The sequence below is a fragment of the Ceratotherium simum genome, chromosome 39, assembly GCF_057802395.1.
Source record: "Ceratotherium simum simum isolate JZ-2026a chromosome 39, ASM5780239v1, whole genome shotgun sequence".
NCBI classification, from domain to species: Eukaryota; Metazoa; Chordata; class Mammalia; order Perissodactyla; family Rhinocerotidae; genus Ceratotherium; species Ceratotherium simum.
The window spans coordinates 531,845-538,670 of NC_141938.1; the positions used below are offsets into that span (position 1 = coordinate 531,845).

At 40.1% G+C, this 6,826-nt stretch overlaps 1 long non-coding RNA gene across 1 annotated transcript; it reads left to right on the plus strand.

Annotated features, from left to right (window-relative positions):
* Positions 1-1,385: 1,385 nt before the first annotated feature.
* On the plus strand, positions 1,386-6,210 carry LOC101399453 (uncharacterized). The gene is made up of 3 exons (XR_015550163.1): positions 1,386-1,659; positions 4,570-4,688; positions 5,772-6,210. It is a non-coding gene; the product is annotated as an uncharacterized LOC101399453 (long non-coding RNA).
* The last annotated feature ends 616 nt before the right edge of the window (positions 6,211-6,826 follow it).

Consider the following 6,826-nt stretch of genomic DNA (forward strand, 5'->3'; position numbering starts at 1 on the left):
GATTGAGAAATTCTCAAAGAATATCTGCATTTTTAATATTTATAGCTGAGCTCTAAAATATTACTTGCTTCTCACATCCAATCCATAACATAGATGGAATTTCCTGAGTTTACAGACAAAGAAAAAAAGGCCTAAATTTTCATTTCCTGTCATGAGAGAAATAATCAAGAGGCGTGTGTAAATTTGTTTATGCAGAAGCTGAACTACTGAGTCCAACATTTGATGACCTACTGTCAGACCTGAGGTGTGTGGGAAACTTCTTGGTGGAGAATGCCTCAAAGTACCTACATCTAATTCTAATACTGGACCAAACGTTGATGCTTAGAGTCAGCCACAGACCAAGACATGTACCATCAACATCAATAGGGAGATGGTTACAAACTTAGAAATTCTGGGCTCACCGTCGACGTGCTGCATCAGAATCTGCAACTAAACGAGACCCCCGAGTGGTTCACGTACATTAATGTGGGAGAGACTCTGGTCTAGAACAGTATTTCCCAGTCTTCTCTCTGTTGACATTTGTGTTTGATACTTCTTTGTGGTGGGGACGTCCTGTGCATTGTAGAATGTTGAGCAGCATTCCTGGCCTCACCTCTTTAGGTGGCAGTAGTACTTTCCCAGTTGTAGCAGCCAAGAATATCTCCAGGCAATGACAAATGTCCTTGCTGGCAAAATCAGCTCTGGTGGAGATCCACTGGCCTAGAGCATGACAACTGGAATTAACCTGGAATTCCAAGAAAGCTCATCATTTACGCAGTCATAACTTTGGGCAAATCACTTTATCGTTCTGAACTCTATTACTGCAAAAGTAGACTGATGTTTATAATAGTACTGACCATATAGAATGGACATTAGTAAAACAAATGAGAAAATCCATACAAGAATCTAAGCTCTGAACATGGTACATAAAAAGATCTCAACATATCTTATAATTAACTAATATTTGTTTAATAAAGGACTAAATGACAGCTCTTAATTTGTGTTAAGACATGAAACTCCTAGTTGATTTGTCAAAAGCATCCTGAAGCCAAAGGTTATAGTACCCATGGTTTTATATCAAAGGAACACACCTCTCTCCCTTGTTGAAGAGGGGAATAGCAACTTTCTGGAGATATCTGGAATCATTCCCTGCCACAAGTCAATATTTTGGAGGCCCAAGAGGTCTAATCAAAACAGATTCTTCAGTCTCAGATTTGGAAAAAAACGTTAACTCAAGATTGGGCTAAGATGCAAGGAGGTTTAGACCTCTGGTAGATGGGGGAATTTTTGGAGAAGTTGTGGTAAAAACTAGATTTACCTTGACTTCTAATCTGGTCTCTTGAGAACAGAGAATCAGCAGGAATAATTTTGTTTGTGTCTACATCAATGTCTCACAGAGAAAAGATGTGCTCAGAGGTGGAAGTAGCAATGGAAACAGTGCCTAATGTGGAGACATAGGGAGCTGTAAATATCTCCTCTGCTACACACCCTCAGCATGTGCAACACTGAGCTGGATCAACGTGGTTGCTGCTTTTGGAGTCCTAAGTCTTGCTGGGGAGCCAGTGTTTCACTCCTTCCTGCTGTCCTATCTGGGAACAGAGCTTCAGTCTCCATCATCAATCATCCAGGAAGGAACTCAGACTTCCACGTGGAACCCTTCCTCTCAGAGACCTCATCCAGGTGAGTCTGAAAGCTCAGTAGGTGCTTCACGAAAGGTTCAGGGAGAATGGAAGTAGAGAATTTTTACCTTAGGTCACTTGAGAGCCAAAGCAGACTTGCCCACAGCCAAAAAGTCACCACGTTTGTTTGTTGGGTAGACTAATTAATTTATAGTTAATTTATTTGGTGTGTTAAAATGAGGAGTGTCTTTTGGACTCAGAAATACAAGGATTATTGTTATAACTAAGTAATGGGAAAAGATGTCCAGTTGGATGAGAATGAAAAAGGAAAGGGAGGTATAAACTGGTTCCAGTAAAATTAAAACATATCTGAGGAGTTTTGCACTTCAGAGGATTTGTATAATATAGTATTAGGTTTTGAAGCCTGTGCAGTGAACTGAGGGCAATTTTTAAAAATGTTTAACATGGGCTGTATTTGATCATGTTCTGTATTAGAAATCCCAGAACAAGGAGGTAGATGTTACTTTGCAACAGCATTTCTTGAGATGTGCATTTCACAGTATTGTCTGGCATGTTAGGTATTCACATAAAGATTTGTATTTAATATGCAAAAATAATTATGCTAATGAGCTTTGCTTTAAAATTATTTCATTACCTAGAGGTGGAGAAGCAATGGAGACATTTGAGAGGTAGAAGAAAAAATTTGGCTTCAGCTCATCAGCAGTGATAATCATTCATTAACTAACATTCATTAGGTATGCTAAGAATTTTACGTATATTGACTAAATCTGTTGACCATCTCTAGGCAATGGATACCGCCATCCCCACTACTTGAGTGAGAATATTAACATTCAGAATAATTCCACTGCTCTCCATGGACCAACAGCTAATATGGGGTAGATCCAAGATTCAAAATTCCATTTTCTGATTCCCTCGTTTTGCATTTGATATCATTTAGAAAGTCTTTTACCATTTCATCTTTAAAAATCCCCACTATTGTTGTATGTTGTATATTTTCTGTTATAAATTGAGGGCTTATTCCCTTTGCTAATTTTTCTAGTGAGATGTTCAATCAGTAAGGTGTCTTCACATTGTAAGATATCATTCCTTTCTCCTGAGAATAAATTGTTTTTTTCTGTTGTGTTAGTTACTCTGGGCATCAAGGGGATATGTGTGGTTGGAATGCTGCCAGAACCAAGGAAACTTTCTCCTCATCACAATCTCGCAGGGACCACCTGAGCATTTTAGATCTTTTTCCCCACTCATTTCTAAATGTTTCCTCTCTTTGTTTTTGTAGTGAGATGTTCAATCAGTAAAGTGTCTTCACATTGTAAGATGCTTCCTTAAACACAGGACACAAATGGTCATATGAATATGGATCCCCACGGTTACGTGTTCATGGGGGGCTTTCTAACTAGAATTTGGGTGCTGGTTTTACATTCTTTAGGGTAAAGACAATCTAATGTTGACAGCTTCCTGTATCATTTATTTCCTAATTATTGTGGCTGGAGAGAGAAGAGTCTGGTAGTAAGGTGTCCCCTGAAGGTCATAGTGCACTGCGTGTATGTTTGTTGCGTGTGCACCTGTGTGTTTTGTGGGGCATGAGCAGTTCTCAGGTGAGTGGTACGTAGCCCATGTACTCCAAAATTGGCCCTAAAAATACAGACACAAGAATGTCAGCCAACAGAGGGAAATGAGGGGATTGTTTCCTCTGAGAAGATCCCTCAGAAACAAAATTAATGAAGTGTGAGGAACAACGTGAATGAGTGACTCCCTGTGTCTTGAAGTTTCAGCTGCAGCTGGGAGGCCATCTCATTCCTCAGCATCCTCTGACACCATCTCATCACTCTCCCTCTTGCTCATGCCCCTCACCACTCTGGCTCCATTTTGAGTCTTGAACATCTGAAACAAGCATTTCCTCAGCGTCCTTTCTCTGGCTCTTTCCCCTGCAGAGCACCTACTTCCCCAGGCTACTTTCTGTCTCCACTTTGTCTTCCTTGTATGCAGGTATTCCTGAATTCCCAGTAAAAAAAATAACACCTCGATTGACTCTTTTTATACCTACTTTTTTTCTTCATAGCACCTGTCATCATGTGACGTGATATGTGATTTTTAATTGCTTATATTCTTTCACAACCATTATGTTCTTGGATTTCTGTTTCTCAGCACCCTATTCTTTTTGACTAGAAGACAATACTCAACATGTATTCCTCAAATCATAAAAGAATTTCTCCTTAAAATTGTGTAATACGTGATGTCTTGGGGAAAAGTCTGAGTGGGAAAGGAATTTACAGTCAGACATGTCAGGGGAGATCCCTTAAATGGGATCAGATCCATACAAAGAATATGTATTGATTTCTTGACTGTAATATATAAATTGCAGCATTTTCACTGTTAGTAAAGCCCATTTGTGTGAAAATTAATCATGCTATTTTTTCATTCCTAGTCCTAACCACTACTACATAGTACCAGGCAATGATACACAAATTTCAGAATTTCTTATTCTGGGATTATCAAAGGAACCAGAACTGGCACCCCCCATATTTGGACTTTTCCTCTCCATGCACCTGATCACTGTGTTTGGAAACATGTTATTTCAACTGCTGGTTCTGGTGTCCTGGTTCATAAGTTCCCTGCATTTCTCGTTAGAAAGCTTAATGGTTTTGTGGCTGTCCTTCTCTACCAACGTGGAAATCCTCCACTTTTTTTTTGTAAAATCAAGCAGGTCCCACTTGCCTGTTCTGACACCTTTCTTAATGACAATTACGTATTTTGCAGCAGTGCTGCTGGCTGGTGGTCCCTTCACTGGTGTCCGTCACTCATGCTCTAAGATGGCTTCCTCCATATGTGGAATCTCGTCAGCTCAGGGGAAGTGTAAAGCTTTTTCCACTTGTATGTCTCCTCTCTCAGTTGTATCCTTATATTATTGTTCGAGCCTAGGCGTGTACCTTATCTCTGCTTCTACCCACAGTTCACACTCTAGTGCAACAGCCTCGGTGATGTACACCGCGGTCACACCCATGCTGAATCCCTTCATCTACAGTCCAAGGAAGAAAGACATAGAGGGGGCTCTGAAGAGTCATTCAGAGGGTAGGTATAAAGAAGCAAATTGTTGTCGGGCTGAATAAGTGTCCGTGATTGCAGGTCTCAAAGACTCAGAATCAGAAATTGCTATTATTTGATCAGGTTCTGGGTATTGAACTTGTTCCTTATATTTATTCCTGGAATTTCAATTTCTTTGATATCCACCTTTTACAGAATTTATGTGACTTACTTTTGGAAGCCTTCTGCTCTACCTGATGTATAGGCAGTTCCCCCCCTTGTCCATTTTCTTACTTTCACAAAGTTTTTCCCAACCTTAGGTCAGAAATATTTGGATATTCTCATTTATTTCTTGGGACACTTGGAAATACTTAATAATAAGTAGGTATTTAATGGGGTTACTTAATAATAATTTCTTCTCAAGTAATTTTTGTCTAGTTTTCCTGACAGAATAGTCATGAGTTGTATTACTCACATAAAAAAAAAAACTACACGTGACAACTAAGGCAATTTATATAGTTCATTTCAGCAAAATATGAAACTACAGTTTCCACTTGGGTCAATCATTTTTTCTTTGTCACTTCCTTGTCTTCTCTTACTGGTAATGTAGACTTAATATGCTACTGTGTTTTATAACTGGTCTCCTGGTTTTTGTCTTATTCGGCTCAGGGTCCACAATGCCTATGACAGTGACTGGCAAAAACTGATTATCAAATACATATTTCCCAGTGGAGTCTACATGGAAAGACAAATTTGCATGCATAGATTGACCTAATATAGTCTTAGTGTCAGAGATGACCTTAAAAATAAGGAAGGAAAATTTCAAATCACATGTTTTATTACCATGCTAAATATTTTTTTGTGCTGTACATCTACTCATTGAAGTATGGAAGATACTCCATCAGTGAGGGGGTTTATTCATTGAAGTGAAGGATTGGTTGGAGTATTTTATGTTCTGTTACTTAATTATCTTCCTGTTTCTGCTTGAAAACATCTAATGCAACCTACAAATATGACTCTTTCTATTGTTCTATGAAATATCGCCCCCTTGCTATATTTAGTCATAACCACTAAAGGGCCAGTGAATTAACAATATCAAGGTCATTCATTATATACCTCCTTCATGCTCAGGAACCTCTTCCACCTTCATGATGAAAGGGTGCCTCACGAGAGCTTGAATTCCTGCACTGCGATATGATACAGGGTCAGCTTTGTATCTTATTCCTGTCTTCTATAGCCCTACGATAAGGAGTCAACAAACACCAACCTCGCCATGCGAAAAAAAGAAACATCATCTCTCTTTTCCTTTCCACCGTCTGCAAAGCTTTGGTCACAGCTAATGGTTCATATCTCGCAGACAAACATTCTAAGATTCACATAATCCTGACCTACAAGCCCACTCCCCAGCCAGAGTGCAAAAGGGAGGGTCCTCCCATCCTGGAATTCTTCCACCTTGGCTTCAGTTACCTTTTGTTTGAACAGGAAAGCCATCTCCTTAATCGACTCCTGCTCACAGTGCCAATTATGTTATGAGAGATTCGGGGGGATTTTATCGGAGATGTAAAAGAAACTTTCCACTACAAGCAAATTGACTGAAGTTATATTTTATTATATAGAGGGGAGTAAAGGCGATAGTCCACAAACAGATCCGAATAGGTCAAATATTGAGAGGGAAAAACACCAGCGCGATCGGAAAGGGAAACACTGGATCAGCTGAGACAGTTGCAGATTCGAATAGATCATATAATGAGAGGGAAAAACATCAGATCGACTGGAAAGGGAAAACATCCACATCGACTGAAGGGAAATGACACAAATCAGTCAGAAAGAGAAACAGCAGGTTGACCAAAAAGAGAACACATCAGATCAGTTACTTACAACATCCACGCCCCACTGCTGGGAGAGTCTCTTCAATTGACACCGCTGGGCAGAAATCACATGTCTCGGGCAAGGCATCCCTTCCACAGGTGGAACTCTCACCAGGCCTCAGTTTCCAGCAGTTTATGTAATCAGTTACAGAGTTTATAGAGCAAGGCAAGCATTCAGTGTTCCCATGCACAAATGGTTATCAGTGGCATACATGCACTGAGCCTCCTGGCTGTCGTCCCAGCCAGGCAGTTGTGTATGTGCATTGTTTACCCTGGTTATCATCCCAGCCCGGCACAGATGGCCAGTCTGCCCCAGGC